The following is a 27,859-nucleotide window of genomic DNA, read 5'->3' as shown; positions in this document are numbered from 1 at the left end:
AGGGTTAGGGTTAAGCCTCTGAGTCAGTCACACTGATTGATCACTTCTCTTGGACATCAGATAAAGGGCCTGAGAGGTGAAGTTGATAGGCTTCAAATCCATTGTGCTCTGCACAGGTGGGTTGCAAACCCCAATCGCTTATTTACAGTAATAACGAAAGATATGAATTTTAACCAACCAGCTCCGTTTGATGAGTGCGGCTTTGGGTGAACTTAAGGTCGCCCATCAGGATCTGGTTTATAAACGACCTGAAACTGAGTTGTCGAACAGCCCACCTTCGAAATGTATCACCTGCTGCTCCTGATGTCAAGCTTTTTTTGGCATATGTGCACCTTCTGTTGGCAAAAAGGAAATTTGAAGGTACAAAGAAACGAGCTCAAGGTGAAGGTGAGAAAAACATTGTTTGACATGGAGCAGAACGGTTCACCGTCGGCTTTAAAATACCTGGATTTTCTTCCATCACGTCTGAACAGACGTAGGTGCTCCCCTGATAGCTAACTGGCTAGCTAAATGGTGTTTGCCTCATTACCGCCGTCTTAGTTTCAGTGTTCACTCTGTGTGTATGTGCAGCAACAACCTATTACTGTTTCTTTTTTATGGGGTTATAGTGTCAACAATATGTTGTTTTACTGTTTAAAATGTAATGAGCAGTTTGACTAAAAGAATTATAATCTATTATTAAGGTGATAAAAAAATATGCTGGTTGTTGCGTCCGTCAATTCAAATATCATATATCGAAAAGAAATAAATCCATGTTGGTTGAGATTATGAAATATATCTGCTTTATATTTCTTTACAGTATTTAATGATCAAGAGTGCAAACTACTCGCTCCACACTGTGAAGGTCAGACGATGAATTATATAACGGCATTTTTAAACCACACCAAGCTAAAATTGGATTTGTAAATACATATTTGTTTCTAACGCATACATTTTTTCCCCTCTTTTTCTAGAAGTTTGGATTGAATATTAATATAAAGTCATGTCTTCTCAAATATATCAGATTTAAATACATGCTTAACAACCCTGCACTTGGCTGAAATTCCTGTGGATTGGTGGGCGATAGCGGGAAGAGATCGAGATGTGTTTGACCAGGTGGAGGTCAGAGTTTCCTACAGGTACCAGTATTACTCTTTCACTGTATAATGAGCTTGACAAGGATGAGATTTGAGCCCGCAGAAGCAGAGGACAATGGATTAGCAGTCCATCGCCTTACAGAGAGTAATGAGACAGGTGCACTGCAAATCCAATAATGGCCGACAACCAAGAGACTACAACAAAATGATTGATCAGACAAGTGTGATCTGGACTCGTGGTTGGTCAGACATGAACAGGAGAGAAGATAAGCTGTATGCCTGCTTTTCAAGTACACTCATCCAAACTTGTCCAAGACGTTGCCGGTGTATATGTCTGCCGCTCTCACTTTTCTCGGTTGGAGGACGCCGGTCAGTGCGGCCTGTACAGAGTCAGAAGTAGGCTGCTGGCTCTTTGGTGAAGCTTGGCTTGATTGTGATCCAGGAAGTCTTCATTGTGTTTCTGCCTGTGGGAAGAAGAGCAAATGGGAGAGTTGTGGCTTCTCTGATTTGAGTCTGAGGGAAAACAGGGCCTGTTCCTTCCTGATAATGAGGCCAGGTGCTGGGTGCTGCCCCTGCAGTCTGGTCAGGACCTGGACCTGAGGCCTTCCCTTTATTAGCTGTTAGTAGTTCTGGGCTCACAGACTGTGTGGAGCAGTTGTGCTCCACTTCCATCCGACAGGGAAGAACGAAGCAGAAGCAAAGTCCACTTGGTGACGTTGATGAAATTACAGAGGAGGCAGAGAAATCCAGGGTTTATTAATCTGACTTCCCTGCACTTCTTATTGTTTCCCTGTGTAATAAAGTCGACGAGGATGGGATTTGAACCCATGTGTGCAGAGCACAATGGATTAGCAGTCCATCACCTTAACCGCTCGGTCACCTCGTCTGCTGTCCAGTGAGGAACTGAGAGTCTGTCCTGAAGACCAGAGGACCAGAGCCCTAACCTCAGCGGATGCTGTGAGGACAACTCTGAGTCCTGACTGCCTGTTTCTGTCTCACACTGTTAGAGACGTTGGAGATTGGAGGAATCACATGTTTCCAGAAGATTCTTGACGTTCCTCTGACTGTCCTCTGGTCTCCAGGACAGACTGTGAGTCCACCACACTGGTTGGTCACCATAGCAGACGAGGTGACCGAGCGGTTAAGGTGATGGACTGCTAATCCATTGTGCTCTGCACGCATGGGTTCGAATCCCATCCTCGTCGAGTTTGTTACTTGATAGAAAAATAAGACCCGGAGCTGTATGAACTCTGACCTCCACTCAGTCTTACTCATCCTGTAACTCTGCCGACCCTCCATCAGTCCACAGGAGCTGCAGACGGTCGTCGACCATTACAGCTCTTCAATCTTCAGGGCCCTCTCCATTTCTGAGTGTATCTCATCCACCAACCAGCTCTTTAACTACCTTGGTCACCTCTACCAGGTCAAAGGAAGCAGGCGCCTCAGAATCTTCTGGCTCTGATTCCTGTGAGGGAGACCAGTTTCATTTTAAATACCACCTCCATCAGAGTGGAGTGGAGGGATGGGAAGGCCTGCCGAGAGAAATGAAAGTATCTAATTGTTCAGGCGCCTCACCCGCAATTCAGAAACAGAAAAAACAGCTAAATAAAATCTGATACTAAATGACAATAGACTGACAGTGGATGTACCTCATTTTCTATAAATAATAGAGGTGTAATAGAGGTGTCCCCGACTAAGAATTTCCGTAGTCGAATCTGATTTGTCCGATCCTGCCAATAGAATCTATCATCTTGTCTGGTGGTGGTGGTGGTGGGGGGGGGGGCTCGGGGCGCTGTGGAGCATGCCTACACGGGCCGTCGGAGCAGCGCAGCACAGTGCAGAGCGGTGCTCACAAGGCACACAGAGCGTCGGGGCCCCTAAGCCTACAGCCGGCCCTGATTGCACTAATAATAATAAAAAATAAAAAACAAACACACAAACAAACAAATGAAAAAAAAAAACAGCGCAGGCAGGTAAAACAACACTTTTTTTTTTTCCTACACACTGAAATACAGACTGGAACAAAGTGTCGGTGACTCTAAACGTCAAACAAATGAAGTAGTTCAAATGACCATAACCAGGGCCGGGGTGGGGTTGGAGACGCGTTTCATCCGATAATATGAAGAGCGCTTGTACTTCGATTCGCGGAGCAAGAGCAAATATATAAAATACCGGGAGAGTGGACACGCACACAGCAGTGAGAGCCGGGGGGGGGCAACAAACACTAAATTAAATAGAATTAGCCTTTTAGATAAATAAAAATAATATAATAATAACCTAAAATATTACAATTAAACTAAATAAAAGTCAGCATTAAAAATGAGAATTGAGTAACAGAACCGTCTTTTATTAGCCCAATTATCTGGCTACTTACCGTTTAAGATGGAAAGCCATGTTGTTGTGAAATGATATGAAAGGACACAATTTGCATTTGACTTTTTTTGGATCATCTTTGACTTGGGCTGTGTTCGAAACCGCATACTTACGTACTACTCATACTAACTTATTGAGTATGCAGTGTGTTTACACTGGCAGTATGCGATTTTGAGTATGCGAGAAGTTCCCGGATGCATACTGCATTCGCCAGAAATGTTGAGTATACATCGTGTGTTCACTACTCATACTGAAATTGCCCAAGATGCAACGCGACGGACATTTGAATAAACTTTATTCAGTTCACAATGACTGTTTCTTCATGATGTACATTTAGCAAGCTGAGTATGGTTCTAGATTTAATCTTCCCTCCATTGTTTGTGCTCGTAGGTATGTCATATTACGAGATTTTTGATTGGATTGACAATGATTAAAAATAGTAAAAACAAAAACACAAAAAAAAAAACCCTTACATCTGAGAACTAGTCCATGCTGAAAGCGACCATGATGCACCGAAGACGGCGAGCCGATCTTTGTTGAAGAGCCAAAAAAACTCTCCGTCGGTAAAGCATCATAATTGGCATAATAAGTGGTCCGTTAACGGGACACCGGTCCAAACGGCGACGTTAAGCGAGATATATTGCTGAAAGATTGCCTTCTTGTTTTCAAAGTAAAAGCACAGATTTATCACTGAGGTTGTTTTGCATGAGAAAGGGAAAGGGGTGGTTTATTTTGGTGAAAATAACCAGAAGTGCGTTGCTCACTGCGGCTGGCTTGAATTTCGCCGAATTCGTCCGAACAAAATCCTAAACGGCTGGTATTCGGACAAATAAACGACACACTCGGGCTCTAAACCACCACTTTGTCGCCTAATTTAAAAAAAAATCTCGATGAAGTTATACATTTGACGAGTTTAGAGCTAAAGTGAAATCAGCTTTAGCAGATCGATTTCTGCTCATGGAAGAAGTGCAATGCATTGTGGGTTATTATGTAGTATGCTGTAGTGTAAACGCTTCGCATACTGTTTGATGGACTGAGTAAGCAGGATGCAGGATGGATAGTATGAGTATGTAAGGATGTAGTAGACAGTATGCGGTTTCGAACACAGCCTTGGTCTGAAGTTCTGTTTTTTTTTTTTTTTTCCGACATTTTGAGCCTTTTAAAGTTCAGCCAAATCACCACCGAGATGCTGCTCTGTGACGGAGCTCTGCGCAAAATCGGATTGTGCCACTCATCATGGTGGTTCATTCACAAACACTAAATAGATAGAATATTGAATAAAACTACAAGTTAAGTAAATTTTTAAACAGTGTATTTGATAGGCTAACATGTATATCAAATAGGCTTTATATCATGTTTATTTATTTGGGAAAAAAAAAACCCAAGCAATTCTATGTAAAAGCAGTCATTCAGCACCCCCATACAGCTGGAATGGAATGGTCCTCGTTTAATAACCACATTTTTTCGATGCTTCGACTGCGTGATTGGCAGTCGAATCAGGCCCCTTCGAACGAATCATCGAATCGTCGACTATCTGAGGACACCCCTAATAAATAATCTAAAATAAAAGAGCAGATAGACAGTCTGGAGCTACGGAAAAGCTTCTCGAGGATGCGTGGATCAGAACGCATGCCTGGAACGCACCGCATGAGCCCAAAATGTAGCATGAGGGAAATCTCGTGTGCGTCGGTCGTGCAATGTCTGCGGACACGGGAAGCATTTACTGTACTGTTGATATCTGCAGTTACCTAATTCAGCTCATGCTTTCACTGAGCAATAACAGACGACGAGGATGGGATTCGAACCCATGCGTGCAGAGCACAATGGATTAGCAGTCCATCACCTTAACCTCTCGGTCACCTCGTCTGCAGTCTGGTAGTCTGTCAGTATGAGGGACTGAGAGTCTGTCCTGGAGCCTGGAGGACCAGAGCCCTGACCTCAATGGATGCTGTTGTAACTTCATGGTGAAATTGGCTATCAATAACAAATAATTATGGTCAAAGAAAGCTGTTAATTATTAAAAGAATTGGTATCTTTTGTACATCAGATATCATCAGTTTCACCGCCTGCTGAACGGGAAATGATCGTTGATTTCAGTATCATAAGATTCACGAAGATACTAGTTTTGAATTTGGATTAAAAATTAAATAAATGACGATTACCAAAATTAATAGTCAAGCCTGAAAGATTTTGGAGTTCTTGACACAACAGAAGTCAACATTTCTTTCATAATTGTTAACATTAATGACACCGGTAATTCCAAAAACTATATTTTTCACATGATGAAGCAAACTAAACACAGATCCTGGTCACTGTATACAGGTTGGTGTGCACGTGTGTGTGCGTGTGTGATTGAGTGATTGAGAGAGAGACAGATGGTGGATGCAGGATGCTGGATACAGGATGCTGGATTCTGAGACTGGATGCTGGATGCAGGATGCTGGATGCAGGATGCAGGATGCTGGATGCTTTGTGAAGGATGCTGGATGCAGGATGCTGGATGCTGGATGCTGGATGCCCAGACTGGATGCTGAGACTGGATGGTAGATGCAGGATGCTGAGTGCAGGGTGCTGGATGCAGGATACTGGATGCAGGATGCTGGATTCTGAGACTGAATGCTGGATGCTGGATGCAGGATGCAGGATGCTGGATGCTTTATGAAGGATGCTGGATGCTGGATGCTGGATGCTGGATGCTGGATGCTGGATGCTGGATGCATGATGCATGATGCTGGATGCATGATGCTGGATGCAGGATGCTGGATGCAGGATGCCGAGACTGAATGCTGGATGCAGGGTGCTGGATGCAGGACGCAGAATGCTGGATGCTGAGACTGGATGCAGGATACTGGATGCTGGATGCAGGGTGCAGGGTGCAGGGTGCAGGATGCTGGATGCTGGATCCTGGATTCAGGATGCAGGATGCTGAATGCTGGGTGCAGGATCCTGGATTCAGGATGGTGGATGCTGGATTCTGGCCTCTGGGTCATGGATCAGGTCTCCTCTCTTTTCGCCCTCAGCTGTTTCGGCTGACTGGCTGTGAAGCTCAGCGCTCCACACTGATGGATGTTCAGCAGGAGCAGGATGCAGAACCAGTCCTGTGGAGAACGTCTGTCCACCTTCTGGGACTGATAGCCTCATGGAGAAGGCCGACTCTGAGTCCTGACCTCCTGTTTCTGTCTCACACTGTTAGAGATGTTGGGGATTGAAGTTCATCTGACCGTCCTCTGGTCTCCAGGACAGACTGTCAGTCCACCACACTGGTTGATCATCATAACAGACGAGGTGACCGAGCGGTTAAGGTGATGGATTGCTAATCCGTTGTGCTCTGCACGCATGGGTTCGAATCCCATCCTCGTCGAGTTTGTTACTTCTTAGAAGAATAAGACCAGGCCTGTACGAACTCCGACCTCCACTCGGTCTCACTCGGTCTTACTCGTCCTGTAATTCCGCCGACCCTCCATCAGTCCACAGGAGCTGCTGAAAGTCCTCAGCCCTTATGGCTCTTCAGTATTCAGGACTGTCTCCATTTCTGGGTGTATCTCATCCACCAACCAGCTCTTTAACTACCTGGGTCACCTCCACCAGGTCCAAGGAAGCAGACGCCTCAGAATCTTCTGTCTGACTCCTGTGAGGGAGACCAGTCTTCTGGGTTCAGGAGGTCCTCAGTGGGCTTCTTCCAGCTCCAGTGGGGTGTTTTCATTCAGAGTCAGAGACTCTGCACTGTTGGTGATCACAGCTTGATGAAAACGCCTCACCGTCTCCTGATCCATCACACGATGCTCTGGAACGTCTTTCACACTGAAACTCTGAAAAATGAACTGTGTTGACAGGAAGGACTCATTCTTTGCAGAACCTTAGGCTACGTTCACACTGCAGGTCTTGATGCGTAATTTCGATTTCTTTATCTGATCTGATTTTTGCATGATCATTCACAAATACCACCTCCTTCAGAGTGGAGTGGAGGGATGAGAAGGCCTGCCGAGAAAAATTAAAGTATCTAATCGCTCAGGCGCCTCACCCGCAATTCAGAAACAGAAAAAAAGGCTAAATAAAATCTGATGCTAAATGATAATAGACTGACAGTGGATGTACCTCATTTTCTATAAATAATCTCTAATAAAAGAGCGGATAGACAATCTGGAGCAACGGAAAAGCTTCTTGAGGATGCGTGGATCAGATCGCAGGAACAGAACGCATCGCGTGAGCCCAAGAGGTTCCATGAGGGAAATCTCCTGTGCATCGGTCGTACAATGTCCACGGACACGGGAAGCATTTCCTGTAGCGTTGATATCTGCAGTTATCTGCGTAATTCAGCTCATGCTTTCACTGAGCAATAGCAGACGACGAGGATGGGATTCGAACCCATGCGTGCAGAGCACAATGGATTAGCAGTCCATCACCTTAACCTCTCGGTCACCTCGTCTGTTGTTTATTGTCCTGGATTCAGTCGAGGATGTCTGCACAGAGAAGAATGGAGGTTTGAGAGAGGAGAGAAAGAAGCTTCCACCTCAAACTGGAAGCACCATCTTTGAACAGAGGAGGGTTCCTGAGACACTGCCTGTGCTGATCTTAAAGGGGCTGTATCATGCAAAATTCACTTTTTGTATGTTTTAACCTTGTTATATAGTTATGTACTCACCAAAAACACCCCCAAAGCATTTTTTTCCTTCGTGCCTGCATGTTTGAACTTTCCTCGTGTTTCTGCTGCTCAGAGAGGCAGCCCCTCCCGCACCGTGAAAACGCTCTGTTTTCCATGTTCACGTCACACTGTGAAGATGGCTCCCCTGAGCCCCCCTCCCGCAGGCCCTCGGCAATCAGCGTTGCTGCTTTTTTCTATCTCTGATTACGGAGATAAACTGTAACCATCGTCTGAAAGTAACAGTCAAGCAAGAGCAAGAGTCTGAAGGGTCTGCGCTTGGTGAGTTTCTAACAGGAAAAGACGTTTTCGCGTGTCTTTGTGTGTAGAGAAGCTAGAGCTAAAGAGCTAAAGCTAACCCTTAGAGACGCTAACGAAGCACTGATTGGCTGAAGTACGCTGTCAGTCAAAGTCCACAGGGGGAGAGGCGGGATTTTCAGTGAAACAGAGCGTTTTCTCTTCCGGGTTTCAGAATTAGCCCCAGAAAATCTTTTATTTCACACAAAATTACTTTTCCTTTGCGCCAAAAATAAACTATTACCATGTTAATGCCATTTCTAGGGTTTGGACGAGCTAAAGAAGCAGGATACAGCCCCTTTAAAATACAGAGACAGTCAACAAACATTGATAGAAACCAGGTGAGTTGAACGACTGTTACACACCTCAGTGTCAGCAAACATTCAGTCCCCAGTCCAGCACACAACAGACGAGGTGACCGAGAGGTTAAGGTGATGGACTGCTAATCCATTGTGCTCTGCACGCGTGGGTTCGAATCCCATCCTCGTCGAGTTTATTACTTCGTGGGAGGAAAAAACAAGGGACTGTGGAAGCCTGTGACATCCAGCTGGTCTTCCACTTCCTGTGGCTCCAGCCCTGATAAGTGAGAACAACAACTGGGATTTATGGGCTGAATGATCATTTATCTAAACAATATAATGTTGATGTCTTAACAAATAATAATTACAGTCACCATGCAGAATAATCACAAGATGTATTGTCTTATTCACAGGTGTGGCATTATAAACCCGGCGCCTCTGCAGGGTTCGGGTCAGACTCGCCTCGTTCCAGCTGTTGGGCTGCTGCTGCTTCCTGTTCAGTTTCAGCCGGCTGCGGCGGCGGGGAAACGTGGCGCCGCCGTCTTCCCCGCCGCCGTCAGAAGTGAAACGGAGCCAGTGACGGGTGAGTACTGGAGTGGAAAAACTGCGGCCCGGGCCCGGTGGTGGATTTTTGGCGAGCCGTAACGGGGTCAGCGGCGTGCGTTAGCCCGCTAACACGTAGCGACTCGGTGCTGTCGGCTCCACTCAGACTCAGGCGGCAACTCGCAGCGGCGCCGCCTCGCTGAATATTCCCTCCACTGATGAGGCTCCAAAACAAGGAGCTCCGGCCGGCACGCTGCTCCACTGCGTCACGCTGCATCTTTCACCAGACCGGAGAACGGAACCCGGTCTGATTCCGGACCGAGGCTTCATTCGACGTTTCCTCGATAACATATAGATGAACTCTGATCCGGATTTAATCTTCTCTCTGGCAAAAAGTAAAACACTTTACAACTTTTCTCCATTTTTTAATGAGATTGATATTTTTCATCAAACTATTTCCATGTTAGTTATTTAAATTCTGTTTATCTGAGCTTCTTTTTAGGAATTTTGAATAAACAAAAAACTGGCATTAAAAGGACCACATTTAAAGATAGGTTATGTAGAATTATACTTTAGTGTCATCGTTTGGAACAGTTGTGTCTATATTCATCTGGTATGAACAAAATAATCACATTTTAAATTTCTTTTTTATTTTCATATTTATCTTCCCAAATATTGTTTGTTTCACACCAATTTCCTAATAATAATAGTAAAATAATAATAATAATAATAATAATAATAATAATAATAATAATAATAATAATAACAATGATGATGATGATGATGATGATGATGATGATAATAACACAGCCATGGTGTTTTTGATCTGCGTATTGGACTAACTTGTTCACCTCCCGTCTTTTAAATGTTGCATTGAGGCTGAATGGCCAAAAAAATAAAATAAGTTAAAAAAAAATAAAAAAAAATAAACCTTCCTGACAATGGCCATGTTTATATGAGACTTTTAATTCCCTTTTAATTCAGAATAAAAATTAAATGATAAAAAAAAAAACCCCACCTAATTCTAGCTAAACCTCTGAATTAAACTTAAATCTACAGTAAGTGTCTGGTTTATTCTGATTTTAAAGCTGAATTTAAAAATTCCTCCATCATGTCATTCTTCGTTCCTCTTTGGATTCATTCCAGTCGTTCTGCTCGTCCTCGCTGTCCCGTCCGGCCGCGACGAGGCACAGACTGAAAGATGGCGCTGGACTGCAGCTCAGACGGTTTGTTTGATTGGAGCCTTTGAAGAAACAGACGTCATGAAAAGAGTTGAAGAGCAGAAGCTTTCAAACATGGAACTTTATAGAACGGTAGCGTCCAATTTAAAGGAGGAGAAAGAGAAGGAAGTGGACTCTTTTCAGTTAGAGGTGAGTAAACGTGTCAATTCAGAATTATTCCCATGAAAACCTGAAGGGGAATACTTGAATTCGTTCTGCTGAATTCATTCTGAATTAAAAAGCATCTTGTAGTCGAGGCCACTGAACTGCTGTGGAGTTTTACCTGCTCCACCTTCACGCCCTCACTCCGTCCACATCACACGTTCCGTCTCTCTCTCTCACACACACACACACATGCACACGCACATGCACACGCTCAGACCCTGTTTAAGTGCCCTGTCTGAAGAATTTCATTTCCTCTCCAGCTGACGATAATCCGCCCTCCGTTTTTTTGTCCTGCAGCTTTTCCAGGAGATTTTGAACAAACAATCAAAGAAGTACTTTGGCCCGGCAGCTTAGCCGGGCTTCTGCTCCCCGAGCGTTGGATGTGCTCAACAGCCCTAAGCCTCTAAAAAGGTCCCGTGGCATTTAGGAGTTGAGCGTGGCGGCGATGCGTATTAGTGTTGACTTCCCCTGCTTGTTGGAAAACAAACCAGGGTAGAGCCTCTGTAATCTGAATGAGATCGGAGCAAGGCCACGGCTCTGCGGGTCTGGCCCCGCGGCCCGGCGCCGGGCGGCCCGGGTCGCTCCGGGTCGGAGGAGGGAGTGAACACACCGCCATGATCGGAGGCCACGTGGATCTTTTCCCCCTCTGACACACTTTATGCTCCGGTTCAGGCGAAAAGACGGAGATTAAAGCAGCGGCGTGTCATTCTGCTCCGAAAACAGAGCGGAGTTTAGACGCTAACCAGTTTCACAATACCAGTCTGAACCAGCAGGTGGCGCGTCGAGCCGCTCCGTCTCTCCTCCTGACAGAAGACGCAGCAGGAGAACTGACTCTCTACTGCCACCTGGAACTCACAGGAGGAATTACCCAAATCTGACACACCTCACCAGAAAATACTGGTGAAATGTTTTACACTGTTCAACCAGATCATGAGGATAAAGAAAGTGAATATTTGATTTCCTGACTCCCAGCAGGAGTTCCCATGCTTCTTGAAATTCTTTTTCTAAAAATCTTTAAGAGACTTTAGTTGAAACCTGAAGCAAAGTTTTATACTTTGCATAATTATTAGTTACACCCACAGTGCTGCTGCTCTGCTCAGCCCTAAAGCAAACGCTGCTATTGATGGAACGAACGCGTTTTAATGGTCTTCTGGATTGCTGAGGACTCAGGACTCTCTGTGGACTCAGGACTCTGTGGACTCAGGACTCTGTGGACTCAGGACTCTGTGGACCCAGGACTCTGTGGACTCAGGACTCTGTGGACTCAGGACTCAGGACTCTGTGAACCCAGGACTCTGTGAACCCAGGACTCTGTGGACCCAGGACTCTGTGGACCCAGGACTCTGTGGACCCAGGACTCAGGACTCTGTGAACCCAGGACTCTGTGGACTCAGGACTCTGTGAACCCAGGACTCTGTGGACCCAGGACTCTGTGGACTCAGGACTCAGGACTCTGTGAACCCAGGACTCTGTGGACTCAGGACTCAGGACTCTGTGAACCCAGGACTCTGTGGACTCAGGACTCTGTGAACCCAGGACTCTGTGGACCCAGGACTCTGTGAACCCAGGACTCTGTGGACTCAGGACTCTGTGAACCCAGGACTCTGTGGACCCAGGACTCTGTGGACTCAGGACTCAGGACTCTGTGAACCCAGGACTCTGTGGACCCAGGACTCTGTGGACTCTGTGAACCCAGGACTCTGTGGACCCAGGACTCTGTGGACTCAGGACTCAGGACTCTGTGAACCCAGGACTCTGTGGACTCTGTGGACCCAGGACTCTGTGGACTCAGGACTCTGTGGACTCAGGACTCTGTGGACTCAGGACTCTGTGGACCCAGGACTCTGTGGACTCTGTGGACCCAGGACTCTGTGGACTCAGGACTCTGTGGACCCAGGACTCTGTGGACTGGCCGGCTGGGACCTGCAGCGACCGGAGGACTGCAGCCTGTTCATGACGCCCCTGCAGGCGCTGAGCGAAGCTTCAGCACCTCGTTAACCGAGGTCCAGCGTGGCTGAGACGAGGCGAGACGAGGCGAGACGAGGCGGCGGGTCTCAGTGAGCAGCTGCAGACGTCCTCCACCCCCCCTCCGCCCGCGGTGGACGTCTCCCTCCTGCCTCCCTCTGTCTGTGTTGTGACTCGACCTGTCAGTCGCCTCCAAACAACGCTGATGTGAAGAAACAGGCCGTCTTCAGGGTAGTTTCAGTCACACACACCACGAGTCCTTCTCACTGTCTTACTCACAGGTGGACGCACCGGGCCGTCCCCGGGGACGGACGGGCCGAGTGACGGAGGTGTGGAGGCTGGAGCGCCGCTTCAGAGGCCACGAGGTAAAACAATTACAGGTGGTTCAATTCCCAGTGGCAAGGCCAGGCTCCAAGCATGTTTCTGAGTCTGGAGCGATCGCAGCAGATCCTTTCTTAATTCGTTCATGTGTCACATTCATTTCAGAACTATGTTTCTTATGTGGATTGTTTGAATCACTGGCACTTTTTAATTCCTACTCATACTTGATCAATACTTTTTCAAGAACACTTGTGTTTTTGGATTTAAATTCACAAATAAACATTGACGAAATCACACAGAAACATTGAGACTTGTACTACTTTACACTACAGACGTTTATGTTTGAATGATTTTAAAAAAAAAAGCTCTTTTAAACACGAGTAAATTCACATAAACTCACAATATCATTCACACGTTGATGAATTTAATGAAATTCATGTTATGTATTTTTAATGTTTGTATACGATCAAGACGGATCCTTTTAAAATCTGATTTCCATTGTTTGTGTGAATTATCCAGATTAAATTAAACATACCTGACATTCATTATGTTCTGCTCCGCCTGTCTGATCTGATCCTGTTCATTACAGTTTTCCTCCAGTGGTTTGGCTCCTTTTTTGAAACAAATCACATTTTCAACACTAAGATCATTCAGTGGAACAGTCTTTCAGTTCAGCTCAACACCACATTTCACCTGCTGAAGCTCGTCTCTCTCCCTGTCATCGTTTTTTGTGGTTGTTTAGCTCACAGAAAACATACTGTATGAAACTGAAGGAGGATCAAAAGCATTTTATGGAAATAAAAACCTTTAAGTTCTGATTCACACAGTCTTCTCAAAGTTCCAAGGAAACTGATATTTTTTTTATTGACATAGAAAGCAGCTTCCATCCATCAGAGTTCAACATACTGCGATAGAAACGCAAAGACACGAAAAGAAGGAAAACAGTATTTCGGCCACACTGCTGTAAATGAAGCTGGAGTGTCACTGCTCACTTCTTCACTGGTCCCCCTCCTCCTCATCCTCCTCACCTTCCTCACCCTCCTCATCCTCCTCTGCCTCATGTAAACAGATCCATGTCTGCTATTCATGGTGTTGTAGTTTGTTCTTCACTAATTTTGACAGTTGATCAGACTATTGATCATGTGATGACTGATGCAATGAAATGATGCTGATACAACCGTGAGACTGAGAATCAGTCAGTTTAGATCAGCTGGATCGGTTCACCTGGAAATTGAGATAAATCTATGTTTGCCGTGCTGAATCATTTACAACGACGTTCTGAGACACTGAGACGAGGACTCAGAAATGAATGAGAAGCTCTGTTGTGTTGCGAGCAGCTGCAGAGCAGTTTGCAGGTTTGTTCGTCTTGTTTAGAGATAAGAAGGAAATTTCTGCTTGAAGAAGTGAGACAAACCGATGGAGAAAAACTGAAATGTGACGCTCATCGATTTGCTTCGTGGGTCAAATAAATCAGCAGGACGTCACACAAAAATTCAGCTTGTAAGAACACAAAAAACTGAACTAATAATATATAATATAATATGATATAATATAATATAATATAATATAATATAATATAATATAATATAATATAATATAATATAATATAATGCTTATGTGACTTTTCTTGGATTCTGTTAGAAAACCTTTGTCATGCAGACAAATTATAAAATGACCTCTGTGATGTGTGTGTGTGTGTGTGTGTGTGTGTGTGTGTGTGTGTGTGTGTGTGGGCCAGAAAGGGAGAAACGTTCTGAAAAGCAGAAGAGGAGGTGAAGCGGTGCGTCAGAGAGCGTCAGAGGTCACGGGGGTCACAGCGTCTGGCCTCCGACGACGACGACGCGCTAACTGGAGCAGATAACATGAGGGGGGGGGAGGGGGCGGAGCCTGCAGCGCGACTGACACCTGCTCCAGCCAATGAGGCCACAGAGGTGATGCCAACGGTTATGTGACATCATACACTCAGTGTGGGTGTCTGTGTGTGCGTGTATGCGTGCATGCGTGCGTGTGTGTGTGTGTGTGTGTGTGTGTTGTGTGTGTGTGTGTGTGTGTGTTGTGTAACGCTGGCAGTGAACACTGTGTTCAGACAGGCGAGATCACTGCATCTGTTTACAGCGACCTGCAGATTGGATCAGACCTCACACTTCAAATAGAGACTAATCCAACACACAAACACACTCATACACTCACCCGCACACACACACACACACACACACACACACACACACACACACACACACACACACACACACACACACACACTGAGCTCTGCGGGAACATTAAAGTCAGTGACCTAATCCACTGAGTTCAAATGGAAACACTTAGAATCAGAGCTGTAATCATGGAGAAAGCTGTGGAACATCAATAACACACACACACACACACACACACACACACACACACACACACACACACACACACACACGCACACACTCGCGCAGTTCTTTTTCTGCTGCATTTTAATCTCTACATATTTTTGATTCTGACCCCATTTTCTAAAATGTCGGAGCAGTCTGGACCTCACATCGTTCATGCTCGTCCTGCAGAATCGTGGGAAGTGTGTAAAGTAACTAGTCACTCATGAAGCTCCTGTGTTCATAACGTATGTGTGTCTTTCAGTGGTGGCATCAGATGAGCTGTTTTATCTGGGTGTTGGCTGAGGTGATATCAGAGGGAGGAAGCTGCTCTGTGATCTGGATGTTGGTGGTTGAATGTGTGTGTGTACCCGGGACACTGGACTGTCATTTCCTGTCCAGAGAGTTCTCCCAGGCCGTGGTTCTCCTTGTTTCCGTCTCGCCGGCGGCAGATTCGTGGCGAGCCGGTGACTCCATCACCGCCGCCACGGCGAGACGGCGAGACGGCGGACTCTGCTCGCAGCGCTTTCATTGCCGTCTCTGGGGATGTTCATCATGTCACCCTCTCATCGTCCCGGCCCTTTTCAGAAGTTCGTAGACAAGAAGACAAGAAGACAATAGACGGACTGTCGGCTGACGTCAAGGAAGCATACAACGTCAGGCCAATCAGCTCAGCCTGTTTTTCAGCAGGTTTGACGACAGGGACTTTGCCCACTCTTACCCCCGCCCCTCTCATGACCCCCTACACCTCCACCCACCTCCACACCCCTGCTTGGTCCTGCCCCTCCTGCCCCTCTCCACCAGCGGGTGTCTCTCCATCCTCTCCCATCACCCTCACCGCTGAGGGTGGAGGAAGAGACTTCAGCCGTCTTCGTCGGAGAAAGGCTGCGGACCCAATGGCCTCGGTCCTGGATGGTCCCGGTCCTGGATGGTCTCGGTCCTGGATGGTCTCGGTCCTGGATGGTCTTGGTCCTGGATGGGTTCAGTCCCGGATGGTCTCGGTCCCGGATGGTCTCGGTCCCGGATTGTCTCGGTCCCGGATGGTCTCGGTCCTGGATGGTCTCGGTCCCGGATGGTCCCGGTCCTGGGTGTTGAAGAGATGTGCCGCTCAGCTGTGGGAGATTTTTCCATCATATCCCGAGTCTGATCCAGATGTTTGTTCCTCGGCAGCAGAAAACCTCTCGCCTGGTTCCTGTTCCCACGAAGAAGAACCCCAAGTCAAGTCAAGTCAAGTCAGCTTTATTTATAGAGCACATTTACAAACGGCTTAGCCGCGTCAAAGGGCTTCACATAGTGCAAAAAAGACATTAAAAGTGCATAAAATTCATAAAAAGAATCAGAAAAGCAAACTAAGACCTAGTTGAAGGCCAGCGAAAAGAGGTACGTCTTCAAGTGAGATTTGAAAATCCCTACTCCCAACTCACACAGGGACCGCCGACCTCTGACCCCCACATCTCATGTAATGAAGTCCTGGAGAGGCTCATCCTGGAGCGTCTCCACAGTCATCCGGTCATCGCTGGACCCCCTGCAGTTTGTGCACCGGAACCGCTTTGGAGCAGAAGAGCTGGAGTCTGGGGAGGAAGATGCTCTAATCCAGATGTTGTGTACAAATTCAAAGGCTTTTAGGTCAGATTAGAAATACTTTGTGAAACTGAAAATGTGGATTTCACTTTAAAGATTTCAGATGTGTGGATGTGAAACATTAAAATAATCTCATAATCTGGAGGCTCGGCCACACGGCTGCTCACGAACTGCAGGAAGTAGAAACGCGTCAAAGTCTTCAAGAGAAGGAGGGTGACCCCTGACCCCAGCCGTCTCCGTGGCGATGACATGACTGACGAGCTCCTGGTCCAATCACAGCTCGTCGCTGTTCGTGACACATTCAGAAATCACAGCTTCACCCTGAGTGAGACGCTGTGCCTCTTTTGTGTGTGTGTATGTGTGTGTATGCACGCGCGCACGTGTGTGTGTGTGTCCTCTTTAGTACGTTAGGTAAACACAGCAGTGATTCTTTCTCTGTTATTACCCTGCTTTGTCTCAGAGGTCAAAGGTCACAGGGTCAGACCCTGAAGTAACACCTCGGCAGCAGCAGGGCGGCGCCGTCGAGCTGAAACTGAACTCCGCTCGGAGTGACGCTGATCCGGGTTGACGCTTCACCACAATTCTGCCGTGTGTGTGTGTGTGTGTGTGTGTGTGTGTGTGTGTGTGCGCACGCGCATATTCACATTTGTTCCTTTATTTCAGTTTAAATCCATTTTCACTGTTTTTCTCTTTTTTTTAATCTATGTTTTTAAAAATATTCCAATGGATGAATGGATCAATGGATGGATGAATGAATGGATGAATGAATGGATGGATAGATGAATGTTTGGGTGGATGAATGTATGGACGGATGGACGGATGGATGGAGGAGCAGATGCTGGTTGGTTTAGTCGACACACTCAAAGGGCAGTGAGGTTAGTTTTGTTTTCATACAACAGCAAACAGCCTGAAGGTGGAGCGGGGGGAGGGTGTGTGTGTGTGTGTGTGTGTGTGTGTGTGTGTGTGTGATGCTCACACACTGTAAACAAAGCCCGGAGGTCAGAGACGTGAGCATGTGACCTGGTTTTGAAGGTCGGCTGCCGTCTGTTAAAAACGCAGCAGAACGCCGTTTGCTGTGAGTCCTCCTGCTTTCGCTCTCCAGTGCGGAGCCGACGGCCGAGCCGCTCCTTCCAGCGTCTCCTCACCTGAGACGCAGCCGACCGGCCAATCAGCTGCTGGCTGCGGTCGCCACGGTGATTCCATCGTTACGCCCCTCAAAACCAAAAACCTGCGACGGTCCGAAAAACGGAGCATCCGGACTTTATTGACTTTCACTCCCAGGAGGAAACAGAAAGAGTCGTTTTTATTTCCTCAAGAAAACAAACTGAGACAGAAATTCGTGTCAAAAATTTCTCAACGTGGAAAAAACTTCAATGGAAGGAAAAAACATTGAAACAGGAAGGAAGGCTCAGACACTTATGAGCATATAGACACACAACACACACACCAATGTGCATTGTGTGTATTGTGTGTGTGTGTGTGTGTGTGTGTGTGTGTGTGACGCTCATCCACAGTGACAGCGGGGTCTGGGGTCACTCTCTGGGACGTCTCAGTCCTGGATGCCCGCCAAGCTGTCTTCCTCGCTGGACTGGGGGCGGAAGCCCAACACCTGCAGCACACACACACACACACACACACACACACACACACACACACACACACACACACACACACACACACACAACAGCCGTGGAACACCGTCAGGACCGGAGCCCACATGATGGAACTTCACCGAGTCACTGAGCTTCTGGAAATCTCAGCGTTAGTCAGCAGCAGCAGCTCCAGGAGGAACGTCTGCGATCGGTGATTCAGGAAATCAAACTGCTTTAACGCCCAGACGGTCATTAAGACATTCCTGTGAACACCCGGGCCTCTTCCTTTATTCCCTGCAGCTGTGTGTGTGTGTGTGTGTGTGTGTGTGTGTGTGTGTGTGTGTGTGTGTGTGTCTGCTCTGGTGTCTCGAGTCCTCTCCGGTCCCTCAGCAGCAGCAGACGGTGCGATGCGGTCCGGCCGAACCGACCCGGCCCGGCGCCGCTCTCTGATTGGCCGCCGGACTCTCAGGTGTGTGAAGGTAGGAGGACCTCAGCGTCTCAGCGTCGCTCTGACCGCCCAGACAGGAGACGTCACCGTGACTCGGATTGGCTTTTCAGGTCTGAACAGCTGAGTGAGTTTAGACGGTCCGGGCGCCTCGCATGGCCGGGGTCACACGTGCACGGCTGGGGTTGCACATGCGCACGTGCATGGGCATCATGCACGGCGGTGGCCCTTGGCGAGGCAGTGAAAAAACACAAAATGCTACATGGTGACTGCAGGGAACTCACATATGATTGGCTGTGGAACCAGGAAGTGGAGACGGTCTAGCCCCGCCTACAGACGTTTTCCAGCTGTAGCTCTCCGTTTGAAAGAAACAAACTTGACCAACACTTCATTGATGGAGACGACAGATTGTTTGAAGGGAATGTTTCTTCAACGACAGGTGAAGCAGGAGAATGATTTTAATTAATTGTATTGTAAATTTGGTACTGAATTTTTCTTCAAACTTCATGTTAATGAATGCTAATGTGGAACGAGGCTAATGCTAACCTCAGGTAATGTGGATGGAGGCTAATGCTAACAACAGCTAATGCGGATAGAAGCTAATGCTAACCATGGCTAATGTGGATAGACGCTAATGCTAACCTCAGGTAACGTGGATAGACGCAAATGCTAACAACAGCTAATGTGGATAGAAGCTAATGCTAACCATGGCTAACGTGGATAGACGCTAATGCTAACAAAAGCTAATGTGGATACAGTTTTACAAGTATTGCAGTATCTTTGTAGTATCTTGGGGTGTTTGTACTTTTGTGTAACCACACTCAAACTGCCATACAAGTTATATTCTTATATAAAAAAAACCTTTCACATCATGGATGGAGGGATGATGGAAGTAATCAAATATAAAAACTAAAGCCACTTCCATCAATCAGTATGAAGTACTTTTACTCATCAAGTAAGTAAATTTACTCATGTTTTACTTAATATAATCTGCGTTGGAAGCAAGAAATTAAAAGTGCTGACATTGACACAGGAAATCATTTCTACTTGAAGCCTCCTTAGTGGTCAAAAAGTAACTAATAATTGTAGTACTTCGAAACAAAAACCCAAACATTTCCTAGTTGACAACTTTTATTTGATTGTGATTTTTTACATCCTGTTTTTTTTCTGATGGTCAAGAAACCTTCAAATAAATCTTTACAACTTTATTTAGTCTTTTTAATCTTTTACTTTATGAATTTTTTTATGTTGATTACAGGCAGTGCATGCTGGGAACCAGGTGAGGAGCAGCAGGAAGTCCATGACGTCTGGTGAGGACCGTGCTGCATGTTTTCTCTTTCCTGAGTGTTTTCTCTGGATTTCCTGTGTGCTGGTGGTAGTAAACAAGAGACGTGAGGCTGTGGCGATCGGGGACTGCACCGGGCTTGATGCACCATGTAGTTACTGCTGCTTTTCTGTGTGTTTTGTGTGTATTTTTGCCTTGTTTTGTGTGTATTTTTCGTGTATTTCCTCTTGGTTTTCAGTATATTTTGTATGTATTTCCTCCTTGTTTTTTGTATAGTTGCTCCTTGTTTTCAGTACATTTTGTGATATTTCCTCCTTGATTTCTGAGTGTTTTAAATTCTCTAAAACTACGCCGCTGACAGTAAAAACAAACACCGATGTTTTTGCCTTGTCAGTAAAATGGTGTGGGGTTTTCTGCCGCGTCTCCTTATCGTGGCATAAAGTTTGTGGCTGCTGTGTTTGAAATTGTTTTCCTGCTTTTCAACACGTTTCCATCGATTCTGTTCTGAACACGCGTCTCTTCCGCTGAATGAAAATCTTACAACTAAAAGACTCAAACCAGATTTAAAGTGGAATAACTGCAGCCGGCGGAGGGAGGAGCAGAGAGAAACACCAGTCTGTATTTTTATCATGACGATGAGGCGACGCTCAGTCCTGTTCAAGAACAAATAGAAGTTGTTTCATTTAAGGATGTTTTTTGTTCACTGTGCTGCAAAGAAATCTGTCCTGCAAGCTCAGAGATGGAAATCAAACCAACACAGAGACACACACACACACACACACACGGATCAGCATGCATCCGTATGTGTGTGTGTGTGTGTGTGTGTGTGTGTGTGTGTGTGTGTGTGTGTGTGTGTGTGTGTGTGTGTGTGTGTGTGTGTATGTGTGTGTCCATGAGGGGGCAGCAGAGTCCCTGCTGGCTGTCTGATGGTCAGAGCAGAGCTGAGGTGCTGTTGGTGTGTGTGTGTGTGTCTGTGTGTGTGTGTGTGAGGAGTTGATGAGGAGCAATGAGGTGTGTGTTCATGTAAAGTGTGTGTTGCATAACTGTTTGGATGTCGGTGCGAGTTTGAGGTTTTCACAGCGTTCTGAAGTGAACACTGGCGCTCAGAGTCACATGAATGCAACTTTTTAAAAACACTCATTCCGTCTCCGTGGAAACGGTGCGACTTTTCCGAGACGCTGCTTCTTCACATGAGCAGCACGGATATGATCAATAGTTCCTCTGCTCATGATCAGTAGACAGACCGTCAGGACAGAGCCTCCTGGTCCTGGTCCTGGCTCTCCTGGTCCAGATCCTCCTGGACTTGGTATTTGTACAGTTGACAGTCAGTATAATAACTCGAGATGCATTATTATTAAATTATGGCCAATCATCAATATTTACTGATATAAAAACCAGTTTCGGTGATGATTTTTGTCATACTGAGAACCATGTAAACACTGAATATAAAATAGTTAAATTAAAAAAAAAAGGAATTGAATAACAGTTTTAATTTTTTGACTAACTTTAAACCTTACATAAAATAAACCTCACAAATCAATACACCTGGACAAGGATTAACGACAATTTCACATCGATTCCATCTCAATTCAGTGAAATAAATCACAACTTAAGCTGTAAAGTTCAAGTTAAATGTTCAAACTGAACCAGTGTTTTGAGGAAGCGACCAGAATAAAAGACTCGGTTCCTGGTTTTATTCTTTTGGTCCAAAATAAAACGAGTTCTGTCGACTCTCAGCTGAGAAACTGCTAAATCAAGAACCGGAGATCAGAACCGTGACTGGCTCTCACAGGCCCCGCCCACTGCTCACACCGATCAGCTGGTCTCCATGGAGACGGCCGCTGTGATTGGTTGATCCCAACAGTCCAAACAGGAAGTACAGACACGTTTTTATACGTTACTGAAAAATGTTCCTTCTGTGAACTGAACTGCTGAAAACCTGCAGCTGCTTCTTCTTCTGGGTTGTTTTTAAATGTTTTATTTGATATTTTAAATCTGAAAATGATCAAGAACTGATCAGACGAGGAAAGAGGCCCCGCCCACTGGCCGTGTGAGTGACAGCTGGTCTCCATGGAGACGGCAGCAGATTCCCATGGAAAACTTTATTTAGCGGCCAGACCGAGGCGAGCGACGCGATTGGTCGATTCCGGGAGTCAGAACAACAACAGGAAGTAGAAACGTGACCTTGAAGACAAACATTCAGTTTTTTAATGACTTTTAATTCTGAGACTCAAAGAAAAAGATTCTGATTAAACTCTGTCGTTTTCTATCAGAACATCACGTCTTCCTCATTTATAATTCAGCCACTAATTAATGTTTCATTTATATATTTTCACAAATCCCCTGCTGAGTTTTTATTTATTGTTCAGTCGACCTGAAACTGTGTTTTCTTTTATTTAGCCACGTTGTTCTCACAGTTCCATCATCTCTTTTTTTTTTTTTTTGTTAATGCTTTTGCAGAAATAGGGAATACAGCTGAGCGTTACAAACAGCGAAGTGAACCTTAAATACCTTTGAATTAACATTGAATAATTATAAATGTTGTTCCTGTCGGAGCTAAAATCCTGCGGACGCAGAATAATTCATGTTTTCAAGCTTTTTACAGAAATCAGGTCAAAACCGTCTCAACATTTCTAATATTAACCGCAGTGAAGAAGCTTCGGGAAATATCTTCCACATAAAACAACATTTGAATTAAAAAGAGGGAAAGTAAAATAAATGCAGTTCATTCTTGAGAAATGTGTTTTTGACAATTTACACTAAATTTTCTGAACATTTTTAATAAATGTAGAAATACTTGACTCTTTGCCACATTTCTTCGCCTTTAACCTCATTTCATATCTTTATGCAATAATTTGCTGACTTTTTTATTTTTTTTCTCACCAATTTGAAAACTGAAAAATTAGAAACGTGATGAGAGAAAAAAGAGGTTTTCCTTCAAGCAGATCGTTTCTGTTCATCGTTCAGGTTTTCACTCGAATTCTCTCTCAGGTTCACTTCAAGATGAAAAAAAACTTAAATATACAGAAAAGCTCTCCCGCGTTCATTTTGAATCGTTAAAAAAAGCTTTTTCATTTTCATTTCTGGCAGATTCAGAGCGTCAAAACACAAAACTGGAGATGAAGCTTTTTAGAAAAACTATGTGAGCGTTTCTGTTTGGGCGTTTTTCTACGGCGGTGGAGGAAATGTGTGTTTTGTTGTGTGTTTTACTGTGTTGTGGTGCTGCGCTCTGCTGTGTTGTGTGTTTGGATCCTCGGTGTCGGTCTCTCGCCGAGCGAAGCCAGACGGGAAACGTTTCCCAGCCGGAGAGCGCCGGGAAACCCCGACGCTCCTGAACGCACCTCAGACCCGCCGACCCTCCGCCAGAGGTCAGGTCAGAATTCAGCTGATTAGAAAAAACAAGAAACTGAACTAGTGAGCGAGCAAACGGGAGCCGGACTCACCTTCGTGCGCGGTGGCGTTGCCATGGCGATAAGGCGCCCGTCGGCAGCCATTTTGTGTCCTGCGCTGCTTCACAGGCGGCGTCCGAGAATAAAACTCCTGTGAAGACGTGTTCGCTGCTTCGCCTCCGCCCGACACCTGCAGCAAGAACAGAGCCTGGGAGGGTGTGTGTGTGTGTGTGTGTGTGTGTGTGTGTGTGTGTGTGTGTGTGTGTGTGTGTGTGTGAGACCCTCTGCCTCAACCTTCAGCCCTCCCCCCACACACACACACACACACACACCCCTCATTTTTTTAAGCCAACTGTTTCTAGCAGCTTCCACACACCCGCTGACCCACTTCATTAAACAGTAGTGTGTGTGTGTGTGTGTGTGTGATGTGTGTGTGTGTGTGTGTGTGTGTGTGTGTGATGTGCGCCACCGTCGTCCATTGTCTGAGTCACTTCTGATTTCACTAACAGCCCGTTGGTGGTCACCACTTCACCGCTCATTAAAGAGCGAGACCACTGACCCTGGCAGAGAGCCATCACTCTGCGTGTGTGTGTGTGTGTGTGTGTTCACAGCCTGTTGGAGGCTCCAGAAGTGAAGCAAGTCGGTCGTCTCCCTCACTTTGTCCACTTTGTGCTCTAACAGGTGATTTTCCCTTTGTGGCGTCTTGCGGGGAAATAGCCCCTCCCCCTGGCAGTGGAGCCCCGCCTTCCTGAAAGGCTGAATAAATTCAGCATAGCGTTAATAGCAGTTAGCAGGAGCTAGCATTAGCTACTGGGTAGGAACCGTAGAAACAGCCACGACCAGCTCAGTGACATTTTCAGACAGTAGTATTTCACCTCCTCGCCTTCAGGAGCGTCTCCTGGATCAGACTCTGATTCTAACAGGATCTGGAACCTTCCCAATCTGGCAGCGCTGATCACAGCAGCGGCCTGTTCTCAGCAGAAGTCACTGCAGGGACTTTTAAACTGAGTGAAGTTGATTTACCAAGGCTGATTTGGGGAAATACTCTTTGAGTATCATGTTGTTGAAACGTCTCTGTGGAATTACTGAGAAATGGTTTTTAATGTGGGACGTTTGATCCAAACAGGGAGTTTAGTCGATGATGGGTTTTTGTATTGATCTGTGCTGTACTACACTCTGCTGTCAAGCATTGAACTAGTTTACAACCAATTCTTAAAATAGTGCAAACAGAAGTGTGATATCAAATCTTGGAGAGCCTGTTGGGAGCTGAACCATCGCCCCCGTCTGAGGTCCGGACTGCTCTGCAGCAGGTTCTCATGGCCTTGTTGGCTTTGGGCTGTTAGACTCATGGCTGTCTGGATCAGCTCTCTCACGTTGCTCTGGTTTGTAATTTGGCACCTGGATCCACAGCTTGCACGTCCCAGATCACTACCGGCTGTGTTCTCCAGCAGAAGTCCGCAGGACGTTCTCTGTTCTCTCTCTGTTCAGGTGCAGCAGCCGCTCGTCTGGAGCGCCGGTTCCGATCGAAGCATCGTTGTTGTACCTTTGCACTTTTCTTCCTCTCTCTTTCTCTATTTCACTCTCTTTCCCCCTCTTCCTGTCTTTCTCTCCTCTTGTCAGGTCCATCAGTATCATGTAGCAGTATTCAAACTAAACAAAATGAAAAACCACCACCGGACGACAGTTGAAACATGAGAGACGGTGAGCTGAAGAAGAGAAGAACAGAGAAACTGTCCTCACGCTGAGCGGTTTGATGTCTTTGCCGTTGAGTTGTAGCAGTCAGTTCTGTCTGGTGATGCTTTGGTTGTGGAAGAACTGGATTTAATCCAGTTGACTTCTTGGAGCGTCTCCACCCTCGTGACCTCCTGCTGTGAGCCGAACAGCGGTCCAGTCCAGACGTCACCACGTCATCTATTCTCATCGCTCAGGATCTGTCATCAAACACTGCCTGTGATGAGCTTGTAGCCTTGGTAGGGTGTGAATACCTCATAAAAACCTCAGTTATTTCTCCTCATTCATGCGTATTTGAGTAATCTTTATGACCATTCAGTCCAAGCTCTGCCTGCCCTCAATCGACTGGCCAATCATGAAGCGCCAAATACACACACGCTGTATTGTAGCAAACGTCTAACTTCCATAGACTTTCATACACTGCCGCTTCTCAACAGCTTCCGTAAAGTGACGGCAGTAGGCACCATGGATATGTACAATATAGACCTGGTAGACATCCGTCCACCATCAGCTGGGGTCTGTGTATAATATGTCTATGCTTGTCCTGGCCTGCTGTTTTGCTGGTTCCAGGATAACATGATGACATGAGAGTGGCCAATAATGATGAGCCAAAAAATGATGTGTGTGTGTGTGTGTGTGTGTGTGTGTGTGTGTGTGTGTGTTTGCTGTAATAATGCCTTTAATGCGTCCCGTCTCATTGATTGAGCTCTTCCTGCTCTCTGATTGTCATAGTTTCCAGATGGCTGATTGTCAGTGAACGTCTCGTCTTCTCGTGATGACTCATCGGTTACCGGGCGGACTGTAAACCGTGACGCTGTAAAAAGCTGCAAAAACTCTCAGAAACTGTTTAAAAACTGACAAACAAACACAGATATCAGCACTTACTCGGAAGGTTAGAAGACTTGATTGCAGTTTGCTTTTTATATTCCTCTTTTTTCAATAAACAGGGCTAATAAGCTAACAGGCTAGCACAGTCAAGGTGCTTTAAATGTTTATAATTTATTTGATTAAAATAGGAATTTCTCAGAAACAAGGCATCTGAAAGCCTCGGGTGAAACTGGCTAGCATTTCAATTCGACAATGACTTGTTGATTAGCTGTTAGCTAATGCTCACATTTTCCAAAACTCCACAGATTAAAGTTCTGCGTTCTCGTCTTGACATGAACAGAAACGCAGACCACGCTTCTAATCATTACAGCGTCTCTGAGGAAAGCGGGACTCTTTGAGCAGGTCTGTGTCGGCCCGGCGAGCCGGTCTTTACCGTGCCATGAGACGTAGCGCTCTCTGGGTTCGGACGTGCTCAAACACGTGCAGAAATGCGGCGGTCGCCTTTAATCTGCGGCGGACAGCGTTCTCCGGTTTCAGCTGATTGGCCGCCGCGCCGGCTCCCTGCAGCTCTTCGTAACAGGAGAGGCTGGCGGTGTAATCACAGCCGTTCGGGTCCGCGCTCGCCAGATCGCCGCCTGAACGCCGAGCCTGCCACGTTTAGTGAAAACAGATCGGAAAACCGCCGCAGGACTCGACAGCAGCGTCTCCTGATCCAGAATCTATCAATAACCACCAAAATCAAACTTCTAAACACTTCAGCGCCGCCACAGGTGAAACAAACGAAACGGATTGATTTCACTGAACTGTACAAAAAAATCCCACGACTGGTTTTCTACAATAATCCAATAAACCTACAAGGGTCGTTTGAAATTATTTAAATAATTAAAACAAAGTTTTATGAATTATTGTTGATTTTACTGTGATAAAAATTTCATTTCATAAAATATTTCTGCATTTTTTAAGTGATTTAAAAAATGACTAACAAAAAAAACTCATTCTGATTGGAGTTATTGAGATTTGATTGGGTTGTTTTTTAATCACTATTTAAATAAATTCTTTAAAAAAATGATTTGGTGTTATTCAATTAAATTGTTAATGATGTTTTTAAAAAATAATTTTCAACTGTGATTCTATTTTTAAAATAAAATTGTTCTTTTTGTCCTTTTAAAATTTATTAATTTTGTAAAAAAAAAAAAAAAAAGTAATTATTTGGAGAAAAAAAACAGTTTCTTTCGCTTATCTGTCAATGTGGGTCTTTTTTAAAACTCTGGGTTTAAACTTTTGGTCTAAAATGTATTTTTGAGAGTAGGTCTTTTTAAATCACTCAGACAAATGTTTTTCTTCAAAAACTTCATTTTAAAAGTTTTGCAGGCTGTTAAAGCTGACTTCCTTTTTTTACTTTTGGTGTGGTTGAGAATATATTCTACACATACATAAATGAAGACATGACCTGCGGGTCTCACTGTAAAAACAGCTGATTCATTAATCTGTTTGTATAAAAACAGTTTAGGATCCCTGGAGTATTCGATGTGACTCCAGTTTATAATAATCTATCAGCTTGATTCATGCAGCGTATCTCAGACAGGACAAACATCGAGGGAAAACCAGAAGAAAGAGCAAACAGTGAAAGGAAATCAAAAGAGGAAGCTGCTGTGAGTTTTGTCAGCCGGGGTTCGAACCAGCTGACGTGTCCATGTGCAGCCTGATGTGGGCCTCGGCGGGATTTAGCAGGTGTTAATGTGGGGAAACCTGGACT

At 45.5% G+C, this 27,859-nt stretch overlaps 6 non-coding genes across 6 annotated transcripts; 3 read left to right on the top strand and 3 right to left on the bottom strand.

The window, feature by feature from the left end:
- Nucleotides 1-1,880: 1,880 nt before the first annotated feature.
- trnas-gcu (transfer RNA serine (anticodon GCU)) lies at nt 1,881-1,962 on the bottom strand. The gene has a single exon. It is a non-coding gene; the product is annotated as a tRNA-Ser (tRNA).
- A 237-nt stretch (nt 1,963-2,199) lies between these two features.
- trnas-gcu (transfer RNA serine (anticodon GCU)) lies at nt 2,200-2,281 on the top strand. The gene has a single exon. It is a non-coding gene; the product is annotated as a tRNA-Ser (tRNA).
- Nucleotides 2,282-5,233: 2,952 nt separating this feature from the next.
- Nucleotides 5,234-5,315, bottom strand: trnas-gcu (transfer RNA serine (anticodon GCU)). The gene has a single exon. It is a non-coding gene; the product is annotated as a tRNA-Ser (tRNA).
- A 1,413-nt stretch (nt 5,316-6,728) lies between these two features.
- trnas-gcu (transfer RNA serine (anticodon GCU)) lies at nt 6,729-6,810 on the top strand. Its single transcript has one exon. It is a non-coding gene; the product is annotated as a tRNA-Ser (tRNA).
- Nucleotides 6,811-7,793: 983 nt separating this feature from the next.
- Nucleotides 7,794-7,875, bottom strand: trnas-gcu (transfer RNA serine (anticodon GCU)). The gene has a single exon. It is a non-coding gene; the product is annotated as a tRNA-Ser (tRNA).
- Nucleotides 7,876-8,793: 918 nt separating this feature from the next.
- On the top strand, nt 8,794-8,875 carry trnas-gcu (transfer RNA serine (anticodon GCU)). The gene has a single exon. It is a non-coding gene; the product is annotated as a tRNA-Ser (tRNA).
- The last annotated feature ends 18,984 nt before the right edge of the window (nt 8,876-27,859 follow it).

This window comes from Salarias fasciatus, chromosome 13 (assembly GCF_902148845.1).
Source record: "Salarias fasciatus chromosome 13, fSalaFa1.1, whole genome shotgun sequence".
Classification (NCBI taxonomy): Eukaryota; Metazoa; Chordata; class Actinopteri; order Blenniiformes; family Blenniidae; genus Salarias; species Salarias fasciatus.
The sequence above is the reverse complement of the archived record's forward strand: the minus strand, read 5'-3'. Positions and strand labels throughout refer to the sequence as shown.